The sequence below is a fragment of the Lactuca virosa genome, chromosome 7 (genome assembly GCF_052849685.1).
Source record: "Lactuca virosa cultivar CGN04683 chromosome 7, Lactuca_virosa_CGN04683_v6, whole genome shotgun sequence".
In the NCBI taxonomy this organism is placed as follows: Eukaryota; Viridiplantae; Streptophyta; class Magnoliopsida; order Asterales; family Asteraceae; genus Lactuca; species Lactuca virosa.
Genome location: NC_136432.1, coordinates 227626011 through 227642786, shown reverse-complemented (window position 1 = coordinate 227642786; position 16776 = coordinate 227626011).

Here is a 16776-nt window from a genome sequence, read left to right as displayed (position 1 = left end):
TAAAAAAGAGAATTTACATCTAAGTTAGAGCAGCAAAAGACAACATCTTTCCTTGTGGTAACATCATCATCTTCCAAATAAACTACAACCGATGAAACAAACAAAAGCAGGTAAGTATTGAGGTTTCTCCTACACAAACCATCCTCCAAAAGTTCTTGTCCTTGTCAAACTCCAGCACAATCCTGCACAACCCATACTTGACAATTTTACCCCTACACAAACCTTAGCTCATTCTTTGGTGCACCTGATACAACAAGAATATCAAACTTCTGTTTCTTTACAAACTGATGCATATACCTGCATAGAAGGAAAGATGTCGAACATGGGCTTCGAAAAATACAGGAAATGACATATGGCCTAGGAGAAGATAGATAATCATGTGAGGATACTAGGGATGGATCAGGGGTCAAAAAAGTAAGATATAAAAATTGGAAGGATAGCAAACTTAGATTGAACAGAAACATATACATATGAGATATTGGTTGCCAAAATTAGCACCCATTTCAAGAACTCATCACCTGATGTTATCTTCAGTAGAGCATGGCCACTATGTACCAGATAGTCCTGTGATAGAAATCAGAGATGACATCAGATAAAAACAACCATAAAAACAAATGCATATTAAGTCAAATCCAGATCCAGTGTCAAAAACTTGGTTAGGCTTTGTTATATTTGCTTCATAGGGTTTCAAGCCATAGATGCCCTACAAGAACAGGGAAAAAAATTGAGTTAGTTTGATAAATGTGTAAATGGAGATTTGCAGGTAGACTCTTAGAGAAAAAATCTAGATAAAAATAAAATCCATAATTTCTTTTAAACTACTCTCCTCATTTCTCGATGGTAGACTCTCAACGATTAAAAAAACAACCAGATTAGCGTGACAATTCGTATTCATATTCAGGGAGAAGGAAGTGATGGTTATAAAAAGTGAATGGACGTTGTGGTTGGTTGATCGTTGCAGACAATAGAAGTCGATCAATTTCAGGTTAAGATTTAAACCGAACCCTAAAACCCCAGAATCTGAATTGGTTAAATGAACAACGTTGGGTTTGTATCAAGCCCTAAAAATAGATAAAAAAAAATCTCTTGTTAGTAACCCTAAACCAACAGATCTTGAAACACTCAATAGATTTACTAAGAATTTGGATTTAGATAAGAAAAATATAATAAAAACACCTTGATGCTTGAGAATCTTCATCTGACTTCATCTTTTAGGTAACTTATTTCAGCGTACTCCCTCAAAAAGTTCTTCCATGAACCACGGTGTTCACATCTTCACTGCCCTAGCCATCCGAACTGATCCAGCCGATGTAAAAGTCCTAAATTTCACACTCAAAATTAACAATCAAATCAATAAAATCATACGTTGATATGCATATGACTTCAAAAAGACAACCAAATAACCATATATGGGGGGCGACAGTGTCAAGAGTTTTTAGAGATAAGATCAATAACTGAAAGATTAATGGAAAACAAGAGCAGAAAACCAAAAAAATACACAAGTTTCTCACCAGTTCAAAGTGGTGAGAAGTCAAGCTGCATGAAATCTACCGTATAGCTTTGAATAGCATCATCGAGGCTCTTATGTCGATATTGAAATACCAGATGATTGGGGTGTATAAAGATAATCGTGGTCAATAGGGGAAGATTCGGAACTTGAAAAACAACTGTGTGGTGGTGGTGCCTAGTGATGGACACAACGGTGACTTGAGTTTGTATGTGGATCTAGCAACAACGACGATGAGAGATTGATGGTGAGGCCATGATTTCTAATGGAGGGAGGTGATGATGAAGAATAATGAGAGAAAGTAAGGGAAGAATCAGCGTTTTTTTAGGGTTTATTTTGACTGACTTTTGAAATTTGAAAAGTCCGTCCAATTTTTTTTAATCGGCTGCCCAAATTTTTTTCTAAGGTTTCTCCGATTGTTTCCAGTTTTTCCTTAACGTGTTCTAATTCATATGCTTCTCAAACCATTCATTAACCATTTCTCTTTTCTGATTGGTTGAAACCATTTCACTTGGATTGCCAAAATTAAAATCCACACCTCTCATTTTAGAATCAACGGTCCAGATCAGCTTTCCTTGTTTTTTAAGATAACATGCTTAATTTTTTGTACCTTAGGCTTTAACATTTGTATTTAAGACATTGATTATGTATGCTTTATAAGATGGTATATATATATATATATATATATATATATATATATATATATAAACAATTTCTCCAACCTCAACATTTGGCTAGCCTATTTTGATTGTTCCATTATTTTTTATTGTAACGACGTAAATTTTAAAACAATTTTTAATTTTTCAAACATAATAAAACTCATATAATATTCTCAAAATCTCATGTATCAAATGTCATCACAATAAAACATATCCCAGAATCTCAACACATAATCCTCTGCCAGTCTGTACAAATCATGCCGGCACCTTCCCGCGATCCTCGCTGGTACCTGAAACACATATCACATAAGACGGTAAGCATAAATGCTTAGTGAGTTCCCCAAAATACCATATACAACACATAAGCCACTCGAGGCTATAACTCAGTATGACCCTCCGGTCAATGTGTCTCAGCGGGACCCTCCAGTCCCGTAGCTCGTTGGACCCTCCAGTCCGGTCTAGCTCGTTGGACCCTCTGGTCCGGTCTAAATCGTTGGACCTTCTGGTCCGGTCTAAATTGTAGGAGCCTCCGGTCCGGTCTATATAACACATAGCATACATATATCACAATGCACATAAACTCAAACATACACATAACACATAAGACCCTCCGGTCTGCACATAGTTACCACTCTAGGTAATGTATAGTGAGAAGACTCACCTTCGGTAATCTCGGAAAGTCTCGAACTCGAATCACTGATCTAGCCTCCGCCTAATCACATAAAGTAATTATCTCTTATTAATACGGCTCTCAAAGACTAGACTAGTCCCTCCCTATATTCTAACAGAAGGGAAAAGACCATTTTACCCCTCTAATAGTCCAATGTCCAAATGTTGACCAAACCCTAAAAGTCAACCCCAGTCAACGGTCCAACTTTGACCAGACTCGTCGAGTGCACTCGAGTGACTCGGCGAGTCCATGTGTGTCCTCTGAATCCTCCTAAGGCCTCACTCGACTCGTCGGGTTAACCTTTCTCTCGACGGGTTACCACTGATCACAAATCGTGGTGCAACACAATCCGACTCGTCGAGTCCTCTCATGGACTCGGCGAGTTTCTTCCATGAGAATGCTCAAACGACCTTCTGAGGTCAGATCTGTTCCTCTAACTTATAGATCCGACCTTCTAACACCCAAACGTCACGTAAAGGTCTGAACTTTACATTCATGCATCGCACATATGGCTCTATTTGATGAAATAGCTCTAAAAATGGAGTCCTAGGCTCAATATTCTCATGTAACAGCATAAAGCTTGGTTGTTGGCACACTCTGGACCTCTCAAGGTCCAGATCTAAAGTCTATTCCTCAATGGGACTTCACATGCTCCATATTCCAACTAAAGAAAGGGTAAAGAAACCCTAGATTCAAGAGATCTACTATATACACGAAAATAGGCATGGATTCATACCTCAACAGCAACCTTTGGTGAAGTAATGGTAGGTCTGAGCTCCTCAATCAGCCTAGCTTGAATCCCCTCTCTTCTTCTTGCAAGAATGCACTAAAGGTGATGCAATTAGCTCCTTCCCTCACTCTCTATGCTCTCTGGTTCGTTAGGGTTTCTCAAGTGGGTGTGTGGCCGCAATGAGGGCCATAAGGACCCTTAAATAGGGCACATGCCCGAAGATTTAGGGTTTCTGTCCACAACGCAGACTCGTCGAGTCGACTCGCCGACTCGTCGAGTCAATTCATTAATCCTAGTCAGCAGCCGTGATCCTACTCGACGAGTTTAGGCGTCAACTCATCGAGTCCCTCTCCTTGACTCAAAAATAAATACTCAATTTATGATACCTAAAAATCCGGATGTTACAATTCTCCCCCACTAGAATCAGACTTCGCCCTCGAAGTCTCACTCTGCAAACAACTCTGGATGCTGCTCCTGCATCTCCGTCTCCGACTCCCAAGTCAGCTCGGACCCTCTCCAATGTTGCCACTGGACCTGAACCAAGGGCACCTCTTTGTTCCTCAGAACCTTGATCTTCCGGTCCAAGATCGCGATCGGCCTTTCAATGTAATTCAGACTCGCGTCCACCTGAATATCCTATAGCGGCACAACCGTCGTCTCATCGGCTATACACTTCCTCAACTGGGACACGTGGAAGGTATCATGGATCTGACTCAACTCCTCGGGTAACTCCAGACGGTATGCTACCTTACCCACCCTCGCGGTCACCCTGAACAGACCAATGTATCGAGGCCCCAGCTTGCCCATCTTCCTGAATCGGATCACTCCTTTCCAAGGAGATACCTTTAGGAGTACGAAATCTCCAACCTGGAGCTCAAGCTCGGATCGCCACCTATCCGCATAACTCTTCTGACGGTTCTGGACTGTTAGTAACCTCTGTCTGACCTGCTGTATCTGCTCAGTCATCTTAAGCACTATCTCAGTGCTACCATCACTCGCTGCCCTACCTCTCCCCCACAGACAGGAGTTCGACACCTCCTCCCATAAAGAAGCTCAAAGGGAGGCATACCAATACTCGAATGGTGGCTGTTGTTGTAAGAAAACTCAGCCAAAGGTAGGTATGTGTCCCAACTTCCACCGAAGTCCATAACACATGCTCGAAGCATGTCCTCGAGTGTCTGTATCGTTCGCTCACTCTGGCCATCCGTCTGTGGGTGGTAGGCAGTACTGAAGTGGAATCTCGTACCCAACTCCTCATGGAACTTCTTCCAAAACCTGGAAGTGAAACGTACATCTCGGTCTGACACAATCGACATCGGCACTCCATGCCGCGACACCACCTCTCTCACATATATTTCTGCCAGTCTCTCCGTAGAAGAGCTCTCACTGATAGCAAGGAAGTGAGCGCTCTTCATCAGCCGGTCCATAATCACCCAAATTGCATCAACACCCCTCGCGGTCCTCGGCAATTTGGTGATAAAATCCATAGAAATCAGTTCCCACTTCCACTGAGGAACCTCTAATGGCTGCAACTTTCCATGCGGACGTTGGTGCTCGGCCTTAACCCGGCGACAGGTTAAGCACCTCTCTACTACCCATGCAACATCCCTCTTCATGCAGGGCCACAAGTAGTCTCTCTTTAGTTCCAAATACATCTTAGTGGCCCCGGGATGGATCGAAAATCTCGATCTATGCGCCTCCTCCAACAGAGTGCTACGTGCCCCGCCCGTATACGACACCCAAATCCGACCACGAAAGGTCATGAGCCCTCGGCTATCCGTCACAAACTCGGACACCTGTCCAATCACCCGCTCCCTTTTGCGGTTCTCCGGTCTCACAACCTCTGCCTGGGCCTCTCGAATAGTATCCAACACCGGAGTCATCACCGTCATCCTCATACATATGTCTTGAATCGGGGCACTCTCCGCCCTGCGGCTTAGAGCATCGGCTACCATGTTAGCCTTTCCCGGGTGGTACAAGATCTCACAGTCATAATCCTTTACCACATCCAACCATCTCCTCTGGCGCATATTCAGGTTGGGCTGATCCATCATATACTTCAAAATCTTGTGGTCCGTGTATATGGTACACCGAACCCCATACAAATAATGGCGCCATATCTTGAGGGCGAACACCACTGCCCCCAACTCCAAATCGTGGGTGGGATACCTTGTCTCATGAGGCTTCAGCTGCCTCGATGCGTATGCTATCACGTGCCCTCTCTGCATAAGCACCGCACCCAAATCCGATATAGACGCATCACAATACACCACAAAATCCTCCATTACGTCCGGAAGGGCTAACACAGGGGCTTCACATAACCTCCGGCGAAGAGTTTCAAACGAGGTTCGCTGCTCGGGACCCCAAATAAAAGCAACACCCTTCCGGGTCAATATGGTGAGGGGAACGGCAATCCTGGAGAAGTCCCTGATAAATCTCTGATAGTAGCCGGCCAGCCCCAGAAAACTCCTGATCTCGGTGGGGGATCTCGGCACCTCCCAACTCATCACAGCCTCAATCTTGGCCGGATCGACTAATATCCCATTCTGATTAACGACATGTCCCAAGAACTGGACCTCTCGTAACTAGAAATCACACTTGGAGAATTTGGCATAAAGCCTCTCCGATCTCAATACTCCAAGGATCTCCCTTAGGTGCTCCTCATGCTGCTCTCTGGATCTCGAATACACTAGAATATCATCGATGAACACAATCACTGATCGATCCAATATCGGCCTGCATACTCGGTTCATGAGGTCCATGAACACCGCTGGTGCGTTGGTGAGCCCAAAAGGCATCACCACGAACTCATAATGCCCATAACGAGTCCTAAACGCCGTCTTCTGGATATCCTCATCACGCACCCTCACCTGGTGATATCCAGACCTCAAGTCTATCTTGGAAAACCAAGACGCACCCTGCAACTGATCGAACAGATCGTCGATCCTCGGTAATGGATAACGGTTCTTGAGCGTTAATTTGTTCAACTCCCGGTAATCAATGCACATCCGGTGTGAACCATCCTTTTTCTTTACAAAAAGGATCGGCGCTCCCCACAGCAAGCTACTCGGTCGGATGAATCCCTTCCCCAACAGCTCCTGAAGCTGCGAGGATAACTCCTGCATCTCCGGCGGCGCAAGGCGATAGGGTGCCTTGGCAATAGGCGCTGCCCCCGGAACCAAATCGATGCGGAACTCCACCTGCCTCTCGGGAGGCACACCCGACAACTCCTCGGGGAAACATCCGGAAACTCTCGCACTATCGGTACCTCACCGACATAACTCGGACTCTCTGCAGCAACTCATGCATCCATCACATAGGCTACAAACCCTCTACAACCCTACTGTAGAATCTGTCTCGCTCTGGCAGCCGAACAAAATGCTGACCCAGATCGGGTACCCTCACCATACACCGTAAGTACTCCCCCACTAGGGTCTCGTATGGTCACCAACTGTCGCTCGCAGTCTATAACAGCTCCAAATCGGCTCACCCAGTCCATGCCGACGATGACACATACATCCCCCATCGCAATCGGTACCAGATCTATCGGGAACTCAACACCGAAAATCTCAAGTACACATCCTCGAATCACATCAGTAGCATAAACCGCTCGCTCATCAGCTATAGAAACTCGTAGAGGTCAACGCAACGCCTCTTTTCGGGTACTGATGTGCTGGCTAAATGATAATGACACGAAAGATCGACTCGCACCCGAGTCAAATAACACCAAAGCAGGTACAGAACTCACAAGAAAAGTACCTATGCATACCACAGTATAAGCATAATATCTCAACTCAGTATAAGTAAATAAAAGAATACATACCAGCCACGACATCGGGCGCTGTGCGGACCTCCTCCGTTGTCAACTGAAAGGCTCTCCCGCGAGCCTTCGGTGCCTCGGCCTTTGCTGGCCGGACCTCGGTAGCTCTAGCAGCAGGTGCAGATCCCTGTGCTGATCCCTGAAGTAGCTGTGGGCACTCGGCCTTCTGATGGCCAGTCTGGTTGCAGTGAAAGCAAACTACAAACCCCTTGGGGCAATCCCTCGCGAAATGCCCTTCCTTACCACACTTGTAGCACACCCCCGCTCTGCACACCCCCTCATGGCTCTTGCCGCACTTCCCGCAAGTGCGGCCCTTCGGACCTTCAGATCTCGAATCAGCGGGCTTTGCCCGCTTGGCTGCCGGCTGAGACTGTACCGGCCGCCTATCCCTCCGCTGAGACTCGGCCTCATCCCTGGCCTGAGTCTCTAGCTCAATCTCCCTCTTCCGGGCATTCTCCTGGAGCTCAGCAAATGTCCGGTATGTCGAGTTCGCCACGAACTCACGAATGTCCCTCCTCAGTATGCTCAGATATCGGCTCATACGTGCCTGCTCTGTAGACACGTGCTCATGGCAAAACAACGGCCTCACATGAAACATCCGTGTAATCACAGTCACGGACTCCGTCCCCTGCTTGAGGGACAAGAACTCCTGCGCCAACCGTTCCCTCTCCACCGGGGGAACATACTCATCTCGGAACATGCTGGTGAACCTCTCCCAGGTCACCGCTGTAATCTCTGCAGGAGTGAAGTCTGCCGTCACAAACTTCCACCAGTCCTTCGCTCCCAAGCGAAGCTGGTTCAGCGCGAATCGTACCCTCAGATGCTCAGGGCAAGAACATGTGTAGAAACACCCCTCAATGTCAGAGATCAATCTCATCGCGGCTATCGGATCCTGAGTCCCATCAAACTCTGGTGGCTTCGTGTTGCTGAACTCCCGGTACAGCAACGAATCACCCCCCTGTGGCCTAGCAGCGGCAAGGGCTGCGGTAGCTGCAGCATCAGCAGCATTGGTAAGAGCAGCATATCGCTCGTCAAATGTCTCAATCAGCATGGTCTTGATAGACCCAAACATCTCTGGTATCTCAGCACGAATGGCTGCTGCCACCTCATCATGAATCATCCTGTGAATCTCATCATCACCAACACCGCTGCTCTCTGGAGTGTGGCGCGTACCCACCATAATGTCTCTGAAACACAACACAAAAGAAATTAGAGACTCGCTCGAGTATACTCGCACTCGATAACTCAATCCTACTCGTTCCTTAGTATCCTAAGGATTCTTACTTGGACTGCTCACTGATCCGGTGTTTCCAGTAGTACGGCCCTATACTACCTTCCACATCGCATTAGTATTCACCCCAAGTCCTCCTCCTAGGATCCCAGATCACAAGTACCCTATATCTCGCTGAACACAGGCTACCCTCCAGTAGACCACTCATAAGCTCCTCGCTGCTACCTACTCACTCTCGAAGTAACTCATAGTAGCAGTAATCTCCTAGGCTAAGGCATCACAAATCAGGCCACTCTAGTCCAAGATATGAATACCTAGCCTACTCTGGCATGCATAGCATATCACACAATATCTCATAACACATAATGTAAGGGTATTTTGGGAAATCACCATTCGGGCGCTGGCTGATCGTACACACTGCTCCGTTCTGCTTTTCTCAAAAATCTTTTACTCTTTTAGAAAAATTGTTTCTTTTATGAAAAAATTTCTGAAATCCTCAGTTTGAGTTCAGATACGCCCGAAGGTGCATTGGAATCCCTCAAACCAAGGCTCTGATACCAACTTGTAACGACGTAAATTTTAAAACAATTTTTCATTTTTCAAACATAATAAAACTCATATAATATTCTCAAAATCTCATGTATCAAATGTCATCACAATAAAACATATCCCAGAATCTCAACACATAATCCTCTGCCAGTGTGTACAAATCATGTCGGCGCCTTCCCGCGATCCTCGCTGGTACCTGAAACACATATAACATAACACGGTAAGCATAAATGCTTAGTGAGTTCCCCAAAATACTGTTGGGTTTTGAGCATTCTAACACTCCTATGGTGTACATGCAACCCAATAAACCTTGGGTCTATGTTTTCTCTATTATACATGCAAATATTAACTATTCCAAGGTTTCATCCTAACTAGCATATTATGAAGCACCTATACTACAAAGTTCTAGTTAGATGACATACCTTTTGATGTAGCTTGGTGTCTTCAAGCTTTAAGAGCTTAGCCCCAATAGTGTGGAAGCCTCAAATGGAATCACAAATCACCAAAACACCTTGGAAGAACTTGAGAGAATATGTATGCACACTAAAATCGGCCCACTCTTATTTTCACACACTTGTGCCAATTTTGTGAGCCAAGGACCCCTTTATATATTATGGAATATTAGGGTTACATCCATGTAAACCCTAATACCCATGACCTTTCATTTACATAGGATCCATGGGTTAAAAGCTCCATGGACCATCCATGAAAGCTTAGCCCAACCTAAATGAACTTGGCCCATTCCATATATATAAGAGTCCATATTTAATTAGTTCTTTTTGATCACTTAATTAATTCTAAATTAATTCTTGATCAATACTAATTAAATAATATGATTCCATATTAATATATTAGAACTTATAATATATTAATATAAATCATAAATATACTATTCTCAAAAGACTATCCATATAAATTGTGCCGGTGAAGTGCAACCCAAATGGACTATGCCGGGTCGGGTCAAGTACATACCAAATATAGTTATGGACTTAGACATTAATCCAACAGTCTCCCACTTGGATAAGTCTAAAACTATTATTGAGTATGACTTCAAAACCTAACTGGCAATCGTAGCTCTTAAAGCCGCTGTCGAACTCTGACCTTGTCAATGACTTGTCCATTAGATAAGGGATCATATATTCCTCCATTCTAGATATCATATGGACTGAGACATGGATTATAATCATTCTCTCTGTCCATTTGTTGTTTCCCGATTTTCGGTTTATGATGACTGACTGATTGAACAAATCAAATCAGTCCTGGCTTGGCCAAGCACTCACATGTGTCATCGCTAAATCATCGAGGGGCCCACAGATATCGCTTTTATCCCGAAGGTAAAAGGAATGGATAAACTTCGACTCATATGGCTTGTTCTAATACTTGTTGAATCATACATAAAGGCACGTTTTATAACATCGAGTTACCAAATGCATTTTCGTGCAATCAATGTATAACCAACTCATAGTAACAACTCATATCTCTAGGTTTGAAGAATATAAGATATTATTGTCTCATGATCACTCGTGATAAAATCCATGAAGTGATTCAAATGAGCGCGGGTTGAATCCAATACTCAGAACTTATGAGCACTCATGAGTGTTGTAGCACCACTTTGTCCACCAACTTGGACCTCTACAAACCAACCCATGACAGTCTTGATTCATATCTACTTCCAACATATGACCGACTGTGGATGGTTTAAATAACTTAATCATTCAGGAAGAGCGACTTAGTTATTCTGGAAGTCAAAACACGCAAAGTGAAACATAAGAATAAATGAATCAAATATGGTATCAAACCCTATGAATATAAATAAACACTTTTATTTATCACCATACTGATTACTCATTATTCATTGTTTCGGTTTTATCAACTTTATACCTGAATTAAAAACACTAGTTGTCCCATGCTCCAAGCATTTACACTATGTTTTTCTAAACAATAGCTTTGCCATACACCAAGTATGCACTTTATGTTTGTCTATGATCCTTACTTTGTGAAATAAACCAATTGAACATAATTTCAATGATTCTAATTTCACACTCCCAAATCCTTATCGAAAAATGTGAGAATTTCAAATTCCTATCATTTATCGAAATCTGTTTAGATTTTAAACTTAAATGCACTGACCCTCCTGTAATGAATATATACAAAGTCACAAAGACTTGTCAACAGTCATTATAAGGTATTCCAATGGAGATCAACTCCATGGAAACTAAGTCTCATATTCAAAGTACATTGCTTTGGACATGCTTCTTGCATTTAGTTTTCTAATCTTACACAGATAACTTCCACCTATGGAGACAACTCCATATTCTCATTTTGACTATCACTTCTGAATAAGAGATGCCTCTTTTCAGAATATGTCAATATGGTCCTTCCAAAATTAGCACTATACTTCCAACTGTCCCTGAGCAACCAATCTTTGGTAAACCTCAGATTGTCCTCGACAATTGCTTAATCATTTTAGTCATACCCAACTCTAGACCTTTTCCCTTCTTAATGCCTCTGGGCATTTGGAAAAATTTAGAAATGACAAATATTATAGCACATGCAATCGATCCTGTACCCAAAGCAAATGGTACACGATTCATGATGTCTCACATAAAGACATGATTCTAGACCAGTCTTTTGCTACAATATCTTTTATTTGCCATGTTCTCAAGATTTGACTATGAACAGGGATGCCGTAATCATAATCGAATTTTGAGAACGCAATATATAGAATTTCCTTAAGTTGAACCAATCCAACATGAAATTCATAAATATATTCTTGACTAAAGATGATTAAAATCTCAATCTAAGCTTAAAATCTCACTCTAAGCCTTTTAGAATTGACATGAAGTATAATATCCTCTCCCTTAATTATAGCAAAACAACTTTTTCAACCTCTGCAACCTCACGAATTGAAACTTTCGTTTTCTATAATTAACATTGCTAACTTGCAATACTTATCATAATTATCATGCTTCCACTAACATGATGATTATTAGCATACCACTCATGCTCCCACTAGCTTTGACATGTATCCAGAAAACAGCTGGACTTCTAGAAGTCAATACTTTATTGACTTTCTTACCAAAGTTCAGATTTCTAATACGAGATGCTTTGATAAAACTTTATCAAAATCATACACCTTTCCTGAGATAGCATGCATTTGTGTCTAAACAATTTCAAAACTATGAAAAGGGATGCCGTAATCATAGTCTCAATTGTTTAGACCTTTTGCCATCTGCTTGAAATCTACTTGGTGGAAGTGTTTCCTCACCATCATTTTCATGAATCGGAGAGAAACCTTATGACCCTTAGATTTTATGGTGTATGTGTTCTTATCCATGTGAATCGTCAAAACCATAGTCACAAGACAAGGATAATGACAAATCCAAACTCCTATGGACTGAACTTATGCAATCTTAACTTCTTGCCACCTGGCGGTACAGGGCCTGCCATTGCTTCCAAGTTGTTATGCAACCAATTGAGAACTTTCAGAACTCCTATGCAAAGCCAACTTTAACCGGAATGGGCACAGAATATGTCAGCACGATAGGTTATAAACCTCAAGTCGTGTGCTAGTGAAGAACCTCAGGTTTTATTCTTGATTAGTTCTTGAAATTCGTTTTAGGATCTTTAAGACTCCCACTATCCTCTTGACATATGAGACTATCTTGCCAAATATTCAAGAGATAGTGCGGATTCTTTATCAAGACAAACACTTCACACAATTGGCCTTAGTTGGTCTTTGTTTTATCCAAAACATCACAACTTACCAATTTCAAATGTACAAGAGTAGGACACTTTTACTCTTACATTTGACAAGTGTTTTAAACCTTTATTTAAGATATGTCACTCAAGTTACAATCGTGGAGTATGACTCTAAGAATTGTTTTGGAACGAAGTATGACTCATCTTCCTGATCTAACCATTTCAACAACTCATGACTCCTCTTCTTAGTCATAAGAATGCACTAAGATGACCTTTAGAGGACTAATTGTGATATGATTTCTAAATCATGAAGATGATCACATACATGATACTAAAGTACTCTCCCATCTTTTCAGATTTGAGAAACTTTTATCTTTCTGCCTAATTTGATTCTTCCCATTCGTTCTACCATACATTGAGACTTTTCCAATGTTTCAGAATTATACTTAAACTTGTAAGTATAACCATATTTACTAAACTTTAGTAAATCAAATAGTCTTAACGAGCTTTATGGTGTACATGACCAGTGCACAAGAATGTGTACTCGATCCCTTTAGTCCTTCACTTGACTCACACATCCATGTGAACAAGTAATTAGTCTTGATTTTCCAATGCTTGAAAGTTCTCATTCATCATACTATTCAACTTGCTTGATTCCAAGTTTCGGTCCAATTGAAACTTGGGTGATGAGGAACTTTCCTGATTTGGTAAATTTAGACACTACCACAAATGAAAGAATCAAATCCATTTTCCAATATTGCTGTCAGTGGAATCATATAAGCAACAATTTTCCATAAATGCCATTGTAAGGATACTTAAAATAAATAAAATTAAACAATTTTCTTTTATTTTAAAACTTTGCGGAAAAACTTATCCTCACAATCCACATGGAAAATTGTTGTTATCTATTCCTTAGCAATATATCATAACTTCTTAAGCAACTGCTCAAAACTCTGATGCGATCGAAATCCACCTTCGCGATCAGAATCAACATATACTTCCTTTAAGATTTCTCTCTATTCTTTGATTCTTAAAACATCAACATATGACCCAGTCACATCATGTAATGAGGATCTCAAAATAGAACTTAACAGAGTTAGATAATGGGCTCTACCTGATGTAGAGTCAAACTTATTGACTTTAACATCCTTAGGTAAATTTGGCAGCTTTGCAATCAACGCCCCTTCCTTTGGCAAAATAAAGATATGGACCCTTTGGTAATGGGACTATCTCAGACTTAGCCTTTCTCTTTACCATTTGGTCAACCGGGTTGACTATGGCCAATCCCTTTCCATTGGGAAGAGAATGCTTTTTCTGGATTTCCAGTGTCACCATTGTCACTGTCCATAAAGTTTTTGGGAAGTTGATCTTCTAATCAAATTTACTTTACTATCGTTCCAAATCATTGCTGATTCAGCAGCATCAAGCAAATAGATATGATCATTAAGGTTCATGTCATAATCTTTTTCATAGTAGTCCCAAAGGAACTCACTATGTGACTTAGAAAGTGATTAAACATCCAACTTTCTCAAGACTTTGATACCCAACTCTCCCGGCTTGTCAATATGTGACTTTATCTCTAAGATGTGATCACACATAGACCTTGTTTGCCATTAGGGCTTGAGTGACCTTGAACTTGTGGGTTAGGGAGAATAATTGGAGGGGGTGGAGGAAGAGAAGTATGACTTCCATGAGCCAAACTCGGGAAGTCATATTCATTAGGAAAGCTTGGTTTGGGAAGATCATTGTTGTCTAAACCAGACATCAACAATGGGAGAAATTCACGTAAAGTTGATTTAAGTCCTTAATATAACACCCAATATGATATATTAAGGCTAGGACCCAACAAACTATTTTATAACTTGGAAGAGGGATGCCGTAATCCAAGCTATAAAATAATTGAAGGTAGGTGAATGACGATTCACCAATTTCCACCAAGATAAACGAAATGTATTATTAGGTTTTAATTGGTTTTGAAACTCCTAGATTCTTTTGAGATTCATTGAACTTTTCAATGGCATGTTTCAATCTCGAGTGTGCCCTTCAGGTTTTGTGACTGGGATGCCGAGGATCACAAAACAAGGTGTGAAGTAACCATGCAAATATACTTGGTACCCTTAATATTTACCCCTCAATCAATGTGCCGGTTAACCACACACGCTCCAACGATACTATGATAAACATTAAGTTATCCTTTGCCTACCTTGTTAAGTCCAGGTTAGTGTTCCGGTTAACCACACACGCTCCACTAACAGCTTAAACAAAGTGCAAAGTGTAATTTCATGGATTACCACCTTATTCACATTTTCCTAAGTAACTAAGATTGGGAATTTATAAGTGTTTAGTTACTTAGTATTTATCATTATACTTATAATGAAGGGAGAATTATAGTCCTTGTCCTACCTGTTCGGCTAACGACCCTCCACCGGTCAAGGAAGCGGTGGCTGAGAGTGGACACCCATTAAACTGCCATTTTATAGGCAGTAACCTTATACCTCCCTTATAGACCGGCTTCGTGAATGAGGCCTACTAACGGTAAGATTGACTTTATCTTATACATATCTATATAATTAAAATTATAATAATAGTATAAGGGTGTATTTTAAACATTTAAAATACTTGGTGGTTTAATCTATTAATTAAACTATACTCTTAATTTAATTAAACTTAAACATTGTCTTTATGGAATTATTAACTCTTTTAATTAAACACTTTAACTAATTTAATGAAGTCCATAAAGTTTGAATTTTAACTTTTAAAATTGTAGAGTTTGGAATTAAAGCATTAATGTGTGTGAGACTTTACAAATTCCAAAACTTGAGGGCAAGTTTTGAAACTATTCAAAACCTTTCATTTCATAACTTATGAGTTTAATGGTTAATTAAAATGAAGACTCTTCATTTTTATGTAACCTCTTATTCTTTAATAACACTTTTAAAGAAGTGACTCTTAAACATCCATAACTTGAGGACAAGTTATGGAGTCATAAAATAGTTTAATGAAAAAAAAAAACTCTTCATTTTTGTGTAACCTATGACACTTTTATGAGTTTTAAGATTCATAAATGTGACCTTTTATGTGACTTGAAGAAAAGTTACAAAAACACCTTTTATGAACTTCTTTTAGATTAATATGGATTGAAAGCAACTTAACAAATAATATTTTTCATCAATCTAAATTAACTCATAAAACAAGGTAACACCAAAAAACTTTTCATGTTCCATAACTTAAGAACAAGTTATGGAATTTTAAAACCTTAAGATCAAGTTTTGTAACTCCATAAAAAACTTTGAATCAATTTTTTTTAAAATCTTTTCATATCCATAACTTATGGAGGTTTCAAAAAACTATTTAGATCAAACTTTTAAAACTAATAAAATAATCATATCATTTTATCTTTTACTAAATTTGACCTAATTCAACTCATATAGTAAAGTGACTCAAATTTTAAAAATAATTAGTTTTTCATAAAATGAAGTAATTATATTAAATATGACAAACTTCATGTTTTTTTCCTTTTTTTTTCCTTCAACTTGAAAAAAAAACATTTGCATCAAATATAATAGAAAACAACCCATGGCTCTGATACCACTGTTGGGTTTTGAGCATTCTAACACTCCTATGGTGTACATGCAACCCTATAAACCTTGGATATATGTTTTCTCTATTATACATGCAAATATTAACTATTCCAAGGTTTCATCCTAACTAGCATATTATGAAGCACCTATACTACAAAGTTCTAGTTAGATGACATACCTTTTGATGTAGCTTGATGTCTTCAAGCTTTAAGAGCTTAGCCCCAATAGTGTGGAAGCCTCAAATGGAATTACAAATCATCAAAACACCTTGGAAGAACTTGAGAGCATATGTATGCACACTAAAATCGACCCACTCTTATTTTCACA